This window comes from Opisthorchis viverrini, assembly GCF_000715545.1.
Source record: "Opisthorchis viverrini unplaced genomic scaffold scaffold232, whole genome shotgun sequence".
Taxonomy (NCBI): Eukaryota; Metazoa; Platyhelminthes; class Trematoda; order Opisthorchiida; family Opisthorchiidae; genus Opisthorchis; species Opisthorchis viverrini.
In genome coordinates this window covers 336,310-350,429 of record NW_008752096.1, presented here as the reverse complement: position 1 = coordinate 350,429, position 14,120 = coordinate 336,310, and the positions used below count along the sequence as shown (strand labels likewise).

Sequence of the window (14,120 nt, the reverse complement as noted above, 5' to 3'; positions counted from 1 at the left end):
TTCTTACAACGTCTCCAACCAAACAGACGGGGTCACGTGGACCCCATCTTGGAAGGCGTACAACACCAACACACCCAAACTCTTCGTGAGCTCTTTCACACCTTCCTGCCAAGTCATGTGCTGTCCACCTCACGGTTTGCGCCATCCTGAAGGAGGCACGGAGAACAACACTCGTCTCGGTAGACGGTGTTTCGGCATGCGTAGCACATGGCCAAACCATGGTAGTCGACGATGCTGGATGTTTTCTCGGATTGAGGTGCCTGTAGCACATCCAAACACCCGTTTTCTAATCACCTCGTTACTAACACGCTGACGCCATCCGAAACCAGCCACGCTTCTGAGTTATCGGTGGTCGAAGACCTGAAGACGCCTCACATCTGCCCGCAGAGGCCATGTCTCGCAACCACTCAGCAACACAACCCTTACTGTAGCCTGGTATACACAACCCTTAAGATCTAGTGAGATGCCTTTTTGACGCCACAAGTGACGCAAATTAGCAAACGTGATTCGAGCCTTTGAGGTTCTTGCACTGACTTCATCAGACACCTTTCCGTCAGAGCTAATACAACTGCCGAGGTATGTAAAGTTTTCCACAATCTCCAGTGGTTCTCCTTGAATTGTAAGGGATATGTTCGCAGATGGCACATTCTGAAGCATGACTTTGCACTCTGAAGGTGCAAGACGCATGCCAAAAGATGGTATGATGGCGTGTGCTTCGCTTTGGTCTTTAATGATGAGGGCGATATCATCCGCGTACTCTAAATCGACAAGGCTCGCACCAGCAACAATTTGACCATCGGGATTTTGAAGATCGTACAGTGTTCGCCTCATTATTACATCAATGACGAAGTTTAACAAGAATGGAGAGAGTGGACATTCTTGTCTGACACCACTTTTTGTAGGGAAGCTTTTGGAGAGCTCACCATACACCCGCCCAGAAATATGTGAATATAGGGATCGGATTATGTTTACAAACTCCTGGGGCATTCCCTGTTGAGCAAATGTAGTTGACTGCACTGATCGATCGACAAAATCAAACGCACCCTTGAAGTCAAGAAATACTAGGATTGTGGGTCGTCTGCACATATGATGTTGCTCCAACACCTGCCGGAGTGTGAATATGTGGTCAACGCTGCCTCTACTCGGTTGAAATCCCGCTCGATTCTCACGAGTCGAGGCTTCGCGTGCCACCGTAAGACGACTAAGAATCAATGACGCCAGAAGCCTTGTCACAACAGGCGTCAAGCTAACACCTCTGTGGCTATTACGTTCACTGCAAGTACCCTTTTTTGAAGATGTGCACCACTGTCGATTCACTCAAGTTGTCTGGGATGGTCTCCTCTCAGGTAGACCCAAATGGGCTAGACAGGCACTGGCTGAGGAATCCACCGCTATCCTTAAAAGAGCAGGTGGAAGGTCGTCAGGACCAGCAGCACAATGACGCTTGAGTAGAGAAATACATTTGGACACTTCTGAGACGGAAGGCGGCTTCATTTTTACGGTCCACCTTTGTGTTGAAGGCCAGGTTTCTGGATTGGAGGTGGCAGATGGCCAGCTGAATTGCTACTCGAAATACTGTGCTTTGCTGCATATCAGGGAGCCATTTTGGTCCCTGATTATTCCGCTGAGGTTTACGGGGACCAGTCGAGCGAATCAAGTGGAACAGTTTGCGCACGTTTCCAACGTTCTTTGCATCTTCCATTTCTTCGGACTTTCGGGTCCACCAATTTTCTCGGTCTGCGTAGACACTCAGTTTCACCTGGCGTCGGATGATGCGCCGAGTGGAGTTGTGGTGGTGGCCGGGTGGAATCTGTCGCCGGGTCTTCAGCAAAGACACGGTCTTATCAGAGATCCAATGCTTGGATGAGGTTGGCTGGGTTGTACCGCAAACGGACGTTCCGGGTCTGAGTAGTGCTCTAGATATTTTTCCCAGTGGCCATTTATATCCGACACCACACCGGAGGAGGAGCTGGTTCTGATAGTTCCGTTTGAATTCAGGGTCCACTAGCTTCTCAATGGCTAAGCGAGGTGTGCGCGTTTTGCGTACACCTGGAAAGCGCAATAAAAAGCATAAAAAGTGCATGATCGGAGTCTACGCTAGTGTTCCAGAAGGAGCGGCAGGCGGTGATCGACCCTCGCCACCGAGGGATTTGTCGCTGGTTTGTTGGTTAGCAACACGTTTTCAAGCCATTTCCGCTGTTCCAAAAATTCGTACTGCAAAGGAACAGTCCGTGATCGGGACACATCTGAAGTAAACGGTCTCTGTTGTCTGTGCGTCTCGTGTCCAAACCAAAACGACCACCCTATCGGGCCTCAGCAGCGCTTAGTGTACCTACCTGGACGTTCATATCACCAGCAACCACAACTATATCTAAGCTTTAAAACCTGCTGTAGAAGAGCACCTAGCAACTATCCTTGGCAGATTCAGAGCTACAGTCAGTTAGGGCGTAAGCAGACACTATAAACAAGGTGCGATGAACCTCACTTCCTCTAGATTCTTTCACACGTTGCCAAACAAACCACACAGAGGCGACTATCAACATGTATCCAATCAAGCAAAGAAGCTTCCGCTCGTTCGCTCAATACAATACCCACCCCAGCATATCCAGCTGCAGCAGCCTGTGTATCACCAGAGGTGCGCAGTCGGAACCTGGAAGAGAGCGAGGGGGCAGTCAGTTCGATCACAGTACTTGCGTCCTGCGTCCTTGTTTCTGACAGACAACATACATCAATACAAAGGGAATCCAGCGTACGCGCAAAAGCCACCTGTTGACCTGCTTGCTTCAGTTTTCGAACATTGAAGGTGGCTAAGTAGACAGGCTTTCGGGGCTTGAAAGCAGATTTCGAGGTGTTTAGGGTTGTAACTGAACTCGGACGTACAGAAGCTGCAGCTCAGTGTGATGCAGGGCGGGCAAAACGGTCAGTCCTAGAGCTGTGACCTACGGAGAAAGTATTGAAATTTGGGCGGGTGAGGGTGAAAGACGGAAAACGTGAAAGTTTAAGAAGGGAGGCGTCAGCAGTAGCATGTTTTCGCTTACCCGCCCTGCTGTATACAGCGAATAGGGCGACCCGACTGATGGCACCACGCGACGGCCGATGTAGCATGAGAGTATCGTTAATTGTGTATGTCATGGTTGTACGAGGGCTGAAATACTGCCAGGGAGCCCACATCTAGACAGGAGGACGATTCGGGTCATCAACCAAAGAATTTGACTCAAAAGCGTAACCGCAAGGTACCGGTGTTCGGCTGGAAATGCAAGCACGTTACCATTTTTTGCGGAACACTTCGCCATACATGTCCCAACCCCAACCTAGAGGGCCAGGAGACTGTGTTCGTCAGACCTCTACCCATGGACCAACCTGGTATGAGAGATCCTGTGAGTGTCGTGCGGACACCCCCCAGTCTAGCTCAATGGGTCGCCGAGGTACACAAACCGCCACACCACGGTAAGGTCCAGTCTCTTCATGACGGTACAGCGGAATAGTAAGATGAAACCTTGAACACAACTGTAACGCTCCGAACAACAACGCGATAACGGAAACATAACAGTGAATATACACAGTGTCGGAAGTTCGTTAGCGCACAAAGACAGTTTTTTTTTGGATATTGATATCCCCAAATTGGAACCTCGGACCTTCGGGTCAGTGATTTCGCCCCTGCAATACTGTTTTTTCTGAAACTTGATGATGCATGGCTCCGTGTTAGGTCTCTGAAAACCCTATGCAGGGTAAAGTGGGTCGGTACACAAAAATCGGCGCACATTTTCAGGTTCTTGCTCCAACCATTTTTAATGACGTAGCTAGATCTCGCTCTCCAGACTTAAAGCGGTCAACTTGTGGTGATCGGTCTTCTGTTCTGCAATGCCCCTGGGGCTATACTGGCTGGAACTCAGTTCCAAAAGACTCAGCCATGTCAGCAAGGGCGAGGGGGAGCAGTCCAACGAAGAACAGCGAGTAATCGTATCACGAGGAGTGTGAAAGCAAAATGATCCACGCAACCAACGTGTCCATATTTATGAAAGCTGCGATGCTGCCTTCCCCAGAGGAAGGACGGGTTAGAAAAGGTTGGCGCTGAAAACCGCACACTCCGATCGCCGGTGCTACTCAAAAGGCATCTGCTGTGCTCAGCTGCAATGGGAGTGAGACAGTAATGTCTCGATCCCTGCGCCCTCGGGTCAGGCCCGCCACCTTTAGCCAAGTGAGTCAGACCACTGAACCATTGGCTATGGGAATGGTCCTCCTAACAACCGCTGCCTCGTGGTTCAGGTTTCGAGTTAGAGGCTAAGGGCAGGGTTCCAAAGACCCTATATCCTCCTAATACCTTGTGGGTCAGACTTTTGAGTCAAAAGCTCAAGGTAGGTCCCCAACCACGTTGCAGCTTTTAATCTCCGTACTGAATGTAAGCAGGCATTTCCTGCTGAAACCTCGCTTTACTTATCTGTCGATGTGTTTCGTACCTTTGAAACACGCATGCAAGACCTCATTTCAGTTATCTACCCTGGGCCGTTTAGGATGAGCTCAGATGCCCCACATTTCACTCTTCAGGTATCTTGTGGTCCTGAAGCAATGCTATCAACGGTGTGGGGGTTGCACAGATTCAAGCTGGGTTTCGTACTGACCGAGGATGCATCGACCATATTTTTACCTTGAGGCACACTGTTGAACAGCGCTACTCCTTCAAACGTCCCACGTTCGTTGCTTTTCTAAATCTAAAAGCTGTTTTAGCCTCTTTCGATCGTCAGCAACTTTGGCGGTGTTTGGCGATCAAAGACGCCCTTCCATACTTATATCTCTTATGAGGGTACTGTATGTGAACTCCTGTGGGCGCATACGAATATATGGGGTGCTTTCGCCTGAGTTCATCACGCCCAGTGGTGTAAGGCAGGGCTATCCTCTCGCCTTTCCTCTTCAATCTTGTTATTGATTTGTTGAGTGAAATTTCTCTGCCTAGATCTGAAACCTCGAGGGACGTAATGCTTCCGGGACGTCCGCTCACAGACGCTGAGTATGCAGACAATATTGTTCTCCTTGGTTCAGATCCTTCAAAAATGCAAGCGATTTCAAATAAACTAAATAATTCGGCCGTACGGTTAGGCGTGCACAAAGTGTAAAGTGCTGCTTTTAGACTGGGTGAGATCAAACCCAATCCTTATGCTTGCAGATGAGCCAATTGACGTGGTAGATAAATTTGTTTACCTGGGCAGTATGAGTTTCGGTGGACTGGCTGGAGATGAGATTATTTCTCGAATCGGGAGGGCCAACCTCCGACACCTATGGCACCGACATGACGTCAGTTTGTCCGTCAAGGGCAGAGTTTACAATCCATACTGCTTTGCGGATCAGAGACGTGGCCTATGCGCGTATAGGATATACAGAAGATGTCAGTGGTTGACCATTGATGTCTCCGAAGCATTGGTCGGGTCTGCTGAAACATCGCATTAGCAATGCTGAGGTACACCAGATGGTCCTGGAAAGGAGGAAAAATCGTTCAGCTGTAACATCCCTCTGGTGCCTAGCTCCCATGCCACCTGAAGGAAGCACGAGGGTTGGGATACTGCCAGGTTGCCCAAGTCTAGACAGGGGAAGTCGAGAGGCAGAGGTCGGGTTCGAACCACGGACCTTCCGGTCAGCAAATTCGCGCTCTAACTACCTGACCCATCTCGTCCCACCCTGGAAAAAAGGAACTCTCCCGTGATAGGTGGATTACTCATGCTTTATAGGTAACGCTGGTTCGGACATGTACTCCGTCCGCCAGATGACCGTCTGTCTCGCAGAAGTCTTTTCTCTCGGCCCTGTGCTGAGTGTAGGTGACCCAGAGGTGGACAGTGTATGATCTAGCAATGAAGTATGAAAACACTAGCAGGTAAACTTAGTCGGCTCGACAACTGAGTCCTCCCTGGATGGGGACCCCGGGACTCAACTCATTCAGGGTTACTGACACTGGCAGAAATGGCCCGATCGCTCAATCAGTAACGCGCATGCACCAAAGCTACCGGATTCAGCGCGTGGCTACCCCATTCCCGAACTAACTGAACATGCCAGTGGTCGGAACTGTAGCGTCCGGAACCAATATGCCTATGGCACATTGGCAATTGGAAAACCGAATGAATATCGCACCTTTAACCTTCCTGAAGTTTTCGATATTTTGACATAAACCTAGGTTTTCTGTCATTACCTGAAAGACTTGTTCAGTACAGAGGTACATACTACATCAGCTAGATATTGGTTGCATATTCTGAAGGCGGTGGGAATGCAAGCAGATCGGGTTAGTTGGGGCAGTTGTAAGGGTAACGTGGATACACGCAACGTCACCAGATTCAGGATAAACTTCATGGGTTCATAAATCCGTTTTATTCTAACATATGCGACATCACTATCAGGAAGTCGACGCTGTCACGAAGCCGGATCAGAGACATCAACATGTGGGCTTCTGACGGTGACGCAACGCACCCAGTTTGATAATCTTCGAACTGGACAGCGAACGCACTTACTTTTTCAGTCGAAACAATGATAAATCGAATGACCAACATGACTTGAACATACCAACTCCGCTCTGAAATTCGGCTTTAAATTTCAATTCTGTTTAATCGTACTCAACACTGAAGTATAACCCTCGACTGACCTGAGCGGGAAAGGATTGCACAAAGCGCGATGAATTATAGTTTCCCAGAAACTAGGCTTACATAGCAATGAACTACCCGGGAGCAACGACCGAATACCGGGGCAGCTGAATACAACCGAGACAAAATGCCACTTTCCCTTAAGAGCCTCGTTTCCAGATGTCGGTTGCGCTGAAACTGGCTGAAGCATTTATTTGGGTTCGCGCCTTACTTTCAGATTTCGTGGTAGGAATAGATATTCCGAGACCAAAAAGAGATGGCGGATGGGTCTGTCAGAGGTGAACTTACTGAGCTCTGCCTAGCCGAGACACTTTGGTGTCCCCGAACAATGACCAAAGCGTCCCATCAAACAATTGATGCAAGGTAAACTCTGATACTGTTGCTGTAGGCATGTGAACTCATGCCTGGTTTATATCTTTCAAAGTAAACTTGCGAGGGTGATTTTGCTTCCAATCTTTTCGTTGGTTCATTCGGCCTACAGTCAGCGCGCCGAAATCTTTTGGCTTGCGAGTCTTACAAAACTATCGATAGAACAACCTTGCTTAACAGCCCAGGTGGGGGATAACCTGTTATGTATCTGAACGGGTACGATCAACGACTATACGTGCCTTGAGAACGAGCGCACAACTTTTCAGCTATGGCGCGGGCCCAACCAATCCTAACGTAGAGAGGAGAAGACCGGACCTTCGGAGGAGAGTTTTCACTGCCTCAACTAAAGGCGAAGTATAGCGGGAGCATCGTCGAATATACATTATATATATATATATATATATATATATATATNCAGTTAGACACCGGAAGGGTGCTACAGCTGAACGAACATATACATTATATATGTTCATATAAATCAGCGTCCTTGGGGAACAATAATTTCGTTGGCACATGGGGTCTAACTGGCCAATAGAAAATAAGCGTGGTCCCTTTGGAATAAAGCGCAAAATTGAAAAGTTTAAGTTTTCAGAAAACAAGACTGGCTATAACTCGAAAATCAAACGTTTTTTGGGGATACTGGTATCCCCAACATCACCATAGACTCTAACACGTTCACAGGAATTGAGAATCAGGAATATGCGGTGAACACCTTTGCTACCCAGTCACTGCCATGAACCGCTGTCGGCTGAACCAGTGGCAGTTTTCGGCTCAGCAGAGATGACCACTGTTGGTTGTTACAAACAATGCGGGTGTTCTAAAGATTGTTGAAGGGTAAATGCAGAATCTCTATACTCTCTTGGTAGATCGCAACGGCAATGCAGCATCGGCGTTGAACACTGATGTCATGCTGTCGATAATGATGATGATGATCGCATCGAGCATGTTTTTCCCGGGTCTGTCTGTGGGTTTATTCAGCCTGCGAAAGATTAAACTAGGGGATACTCCAGATGGGTCAGCTAGCAGGATAATGCCACTATGGTTTTCACACTGTTTCTGGACGTCGTTTTTCTTTACCTCATATAGTACTGAAATGTTTCACCAGATAGATTAGTGTAGCTTTTACGTGTTCCTTGAAAGGGGGTTGGATTTAGAGCATGTGGTCTTTGAGCCTTTTCACTCTTAAGAAGGGCATAATTTGCATCTTATTTCATCTGATAGGTGATTAAGGCTTACAGTCCATCCAGCCTTTTCCAGGGCCCCTGCTACGGTAGGCCTACTAAACTATTCAGTGCTCAGGCTGTCTAGCCGGTGTTTTTGTGAGTGGATTACTGGATCCTCCTCACTTGTCGCATCGCAGACGGTTGTCTATTGCCAGCCACTTAGATCGGGTGAGATAGGGCACGGCCATTTCTGGTGCAAATTCCTCCATTTTTTGACGTTTCATTTCTGTAGAGACCTCAGTCTTTCTTTAGACACTTCGCTATTTGGTGTTCGCCATCGTACTCGTTGCCTGCTGGTACGGAATTTCGCGCATCGGTCAACATCAGTGGTCTCGTCGGTATAGTTGGGGAAAAAGAATGCTTCACGTGGTCATTTTATGAATATAATACGATCGTAACCGGAATCCTTCCGTAGATTGATCTGCGGATGCAGCGGAGCTTTTGAGAATAGCCCTCCCATATGGTTCCGGATTGGTTTCGGAGTGGGACTTGACGTCCAATTCGGCGATTAGTCGCTTGACACCTGGGAGCCTACATGCCACTTTAGTTCGATAAAGACATATCAGACCCGATTCGCTATTCGGTCACTTAGCCGTGTTGAAATTGAACCGCCACCGTCCTCATCGGTTGGAATACTCTCTCTTGTCCTACTTGATCAAGGTCCTGCTAACCAATTTTTTTAACTTGCTGCGTGGAGACGACATAAATGCACACTTGAAACAATTTTCAATTAGCACAGTTGGTATTTGGAATAATATTCCCTCTTTAGTTGTCAGTACGATTTCTGAGAACTCATTTGTGTGACTTCTAGACGTCGTTTTCCATGGCTTACCACGCAGGGGGGGGGCTGATCATTCAACCCAAGAACTTCAGGAACAGCGCCACATCGAGATAAGCCGCTCAGATGGACGTTCGTTGGCTCTCTGATGATCCTAATAGTGGTACAATGTGCATAAGTGATGAATGATGCATGAGCAGTGGCACAAATCATTGTTTCCTCTTCCCTTCCTCCACTTTTTGTTCGATGTCTTTGTTCTGGCCCTGCTCTTCTGTTGTCATGTCACTACTCTACTTTTGTACAGGAAAACTGGAAAAGATAAATTATGCACAGCAACTGATTTGGAAATGCTGCTGAAGCAGGTTTGACTGTACACTGTTGTACGGCAGTGAAGCATCAGTGCCAACACTGATGTTGCTGTCTTTGATGATGATGATGATGATGATGTACACAGGGTCCGGGAAGCTTACGAATTTCTGGTGTTTGTTGGTAGCCCTTACCGGAAGGTATCACCTTGCCTTATCGGTTGGGTTTCTGTGCCGCAATGATCCTGAGGGCTATACTGGCGGAAACTCAGTTTCTTAAGGTTCACCCATTTCAGGAAGGCCAATGGGGAACAGTAAAACGAAGAACGACGGGTCTCTGTACTGCGAGAGGTCATATGTATAGGTGGTCTAGAGGTAAAGTTGTACTGTCCTCTGCGATAGGAGTGTGACGGCAGTAAGATGTTTCCTTCAGGCGACCAGCATATTCATATATATGGAACAAATAATGTTGCATTTCTCCGAGGAACGACGGGTTGGCAAAGTTCGGCCCTAAAAACCTCACACTCCAATCGCCCAACGGTTGACCATGACCACCGGTGCATTATTCATTCGAAATGTCTTTAAAATCAGGGTTTGATGCTGCTCAAAAGACATTTGCAGTCGCAGCCGCGTTAGCAGTCACTTATGCCTTACTCCTTGCGCCCCCCTTCTTCAGCCAAGTGGGTCAGAATATTGAGCCATTGGCTTGGGAAGAGGTCTCTCAAGAAAGCTCGAATATACGCTGTCTCGCGCTTTAGACTTTTGCATCAGAGGGTAGGTGTAGGGTCCCCGAACAAAACCTTACATCCTCTCACTGCCTTGTTGGTCAGACTTTTCAGTCAAAGACAAGGTGGGTACCTCAACCAAACCCGCTTTTTCGGCTTGGGCAACCGGGAAGTATCATTCATTCTAGCAGCTCTTCGTTCACTAACTCTACTCCACACGTCATTCCGACTCATTTGGCGTCACCTAACCGTCGCTACTTATCTGAGCTTCTGCCCGGTGAAATGAATAAAAGCAAACCCTAATTGAATTCAATGAATCTGTTCCATATTACTGATTTTAGCATTCGTACTGTGCACCAAATTAGCCATACCTTGGCCTCTCGATTGATGTACATTGCCTCTCCGAAGCACCCACGCAATTATCTCAAACCGCTCGGAGCAAACGCAGTTTTCCCGCACTCCACTCTTCCGGTGATCTCTCCACTCCACTCTTCCGGTAATCCTGGTGCAATGGCTCGTGGTTTATACGGTGTGGGAGTTGTGCTGAATGCTCCTTACTAGATTGGATACCAGTAAACAGTCGTCTTTGCTGTTAATTTTGCTGATTCTCGAGACCAACGCATCTCGACGCAGTAACTGGTGTTTTGTTGTGTCAGCATACGCTCCGACAGACGGCAGCTCTGATATGGAGCAAGACAGCTTCTATAGAGATTTGTTTCGGCTACTCCGGTCAGCGAGAAGCGCAGCTATGGTCATTCTGGCGGATGATATGAATACTCCTGTTGGCCGACTAAGTCCTGATGAAGCCCATCTTGGCAGCCGACTCGGGATTGATGCTCATCGTACAGATAATGCGGAGGGACTTATTCAGTTATGTGCTGAACATTTGTCTCTAGCCTGCACAAAATTCCAGCACAAGTACTCACACCGTTTGACTTAGGTGCCACCAACTATAAACCAGGCGTAGACGCAGTTGGAACCAGGTAGCAGAGAGAGCTTCCGTACAAGATTGTCGCCCACTTGACTCCGATCACGGCAGTGAAGCATCAGTGCCAACACTGATGTTGCTGTCATTGATGATGATGATGATCCGATCACGGCATGGTGAGGGCATGTGTATCCGTTCGCTTTCCCGCTGGGACTCGCCGGTTGATAAAAAGGCAGTTCACCAGCTCAATACTATCGAGTTGAGTTCGCTGAGAAGCTCCCATAGCCGGTGGTTATAATGGTGGTTTGGGTCACGATTGGATGAATCACTTTCACAGCATTTGACTCGTCTACCAGACACTCCAGTGAACGCTGGATGTCATCCTGATTACAGCTATGAATAAAGCCAGGAAAGCTGTATCAGCAAACACCTGAGGATTATCAGATAACGCTGGTGGAAAGCAAAAGCCCGGGAAATGAAATTTTTTGCAACAGGGAACAATCGCACGCTGTTTCACTTAGTTCGATCCACCGGTCTGAGGAAGGCGGGTGTTAGTTAATTGATCTCAGAAAAGGATGGGACCTCAATCCATTCACAGAAAGGCCGTCTTGAACGATGGGCTGAACACTTCGAAGAGCGTTGTAAAAGAGGGGTTCGCCTGTGTTTAAGATAAGTCTCCTAAAAACTAAATCGGTATGCAAATGAGTGTATATGTAAAACTTTGATTAACAGTTCAGCAGGGCCCTGTCAACACAACCTCAGGAAGGGTTAACTGAACTATCTTGGAACGTCAACATTAGTCCGTCACCGAAGATGGTTTCAAGCAAAGATGCGCTCTGCGGCCCCTTTTTCTTCAACTTATTTGATACGCGTCTTGAACCTTTACCTCTAACACCTCGGAAATCGAAATACCACCAGACCAGTGCTCACAGATTGAGTAAGCGAATGATGTTCTTCTTCTCGGACCAGAACCTTTGAAGAAAAAACTGTTTTAAATAACCTAAATGATTCTGCTGCACAGTTTGAGATGTGCTTTGCATTTGTAAAGTTCACACTGGTGCTGCAAGATTGGATAGATCAAACTGAAACTAATCAATGTAGTGGATAAGTTCGTTTACCTGGGTAGCAGACTCTAGCCCCAACGATCCACTAACTCAAACGCAAGCTTCCGCCTTTGAGCAGTATGCCACCGTGGTGTCAAGATATTGATTGTGCTTTTGCACAAAAGACTGCGCGCTGATGGTACGTTTTGCAATCGACGCTTTATCTAAACCCCTTGTTTGAATATGTTACGATGTGTTCATTCTGATCTGATTACCGACTATACATTGTAGCCAAGTTTCGGTATGCTCTGTATATGCACTTCATACGGTTCGCTCGAACATTACATCACGCTGGACTGTGTTGAACTATCAATCGAGTCGCCTCAAGTTGATCCTAGTGCAGAACAGACAGTGGGAGCACATCGGTGGTTTTTCAGAGTGCAGTACTTTACCAGGATGCAAGCGCTAAATATTTCATTATTTTTCAACCGTCTCCAGTTTTTTAAGTGGCAAACTGACACAATCAGTACTATGAGAACTTGGCTCAGCATGCGGACTGTTGCCACTTTTTACCCATTTCTTATATTTTTCTATTACACCTGAGGCGTTTCTCTCGAGTTTTACATTCGGTGTTGGGTTTGATGTTTGGCAGGAGGTTGGTTATTCGAGTCCAGTTGCTCTTCACTATGCTCTAGCAATCTGGAAATATTCCTTCGCCCGCAGGTTGAATGGCAGTCAGATGTCGCAGGGGTGCGGCTACTAAGCGATTTGATCTCTTCACTTTTCATTGTCAAACCCCTACTCAAAATGAGTCTCCCTCACCTGTGTCAAATGTGTGCATGAAAAGGGGAGAGCAGTCTGGGTGAATTCCCCAGATTGGATCGAATATTTCTGCTTTGGGCGAATAGCTAACAACAGGGCAGCTTGTGCATATGGGCTTGCCCTCTGTCGCTCATAAGTCAAAGGTTCTGATCGCGTGCGAGTATTCCTGTCTACCCTTGAGCAAGCCATTAATATATTGATCGTAGTGCATCATGCAGTTGACAGTCGTGCACTGTAGGTGTGTTGCGTCTTCGGATGGTATTGCAACTCCTGTGACGCTCCTTGGCCTGCTATTCCACTCGCTGTAGTATATCAAAAGGCACGGCAGCTTGATACAGAAAAGTTATTACAACCGTTATTAGCGAGATATACTGATATGCAAACAAACTTGGTCTTGCTAAAGGTTCACCTGGAACATAGCTAAGTCTCTCGTTTATGGTGTTTCTAAGCTACTGAATGTGCTGCACCAGGCCGCCTCATGTTTCAGTATGTGCGATATTCGGTATATCGCGACACATGCATAATCGTAATGCACTACTCATGAGGAAACCAACTGAATCTCTCCTTTGTGGTGTTTCTAGGGTTATCACGCTAGAATCTTCGTGGAGGGGCAAGAAACGCCAAGGTGTAGACGCTCGATCCTCATTGACTGGCACTTTGACCAATCAGTGCACGCCTTCGTCTGCTTCGCATATGGCTCGCGATGTCCATCCAATTGGCGTAATTTTCGGTCACAGTTGACTGACGCTTCGAGGTCTTTCGGGCCTCGCTGTCTTGTGGCAGGCTGTGTTAGTTTCATCGTGGGTCACGGAAATGTCTTATTCACTTTGCAATGAAAAATCACAATGTAGAAAAGAAGGCAGCCTGGGTAGTCAAATATCTGAACGGCAATAGCCCCATAATGTGCGGCCAAAGCCATCGTTATACCACGGTTTTATGAGGTATCCTACAATCGTTACTGATCGCTGTGATTTCAGTACGTGTTCTCAACTGCTGAGCACAACGGAACTGTGCAATCTTTGTCTACATGGCTCGGTTGTTCAGTCATCTGCGTGAGTGAGTAATTTCTGTTTGCGGCAAATGACGCTGTAGTTGTTACAGCTCGTCTAGTTGATATATTGTCCATTTCGGGAACCCACACTTGTTTCACCATCGGTTCCGCCAGGGTCGCTGTTTCCCCAAACGGAAGGGACACAAATGCAAAAGGAATCCTTATATCAAGTCATTTCTTGAATTTGCGTATCAAAGAAACAACCCAGATGATTATCCAGTGCACTCGTTCTGTCAATGGACCGTTCAACATCTTT

The 14,120-nt window shown here is 47.4% G+C and overlaps 1 protein-coding gene across 1 annotated transcript in view; it reads left to right on the top strand.

Annotated features, from left to right (window-relative positions):
• T265_11018 (hypothetical protein) overlaps window positions 1–14,120 on the top strand; it is a gene marked incomplete at both ends in the record, with an annotated part of 64,852 nt that overhangs the window by 9,054 nt on the left and 41,678 nt on the right. The window lies entirely within an intron of this gene.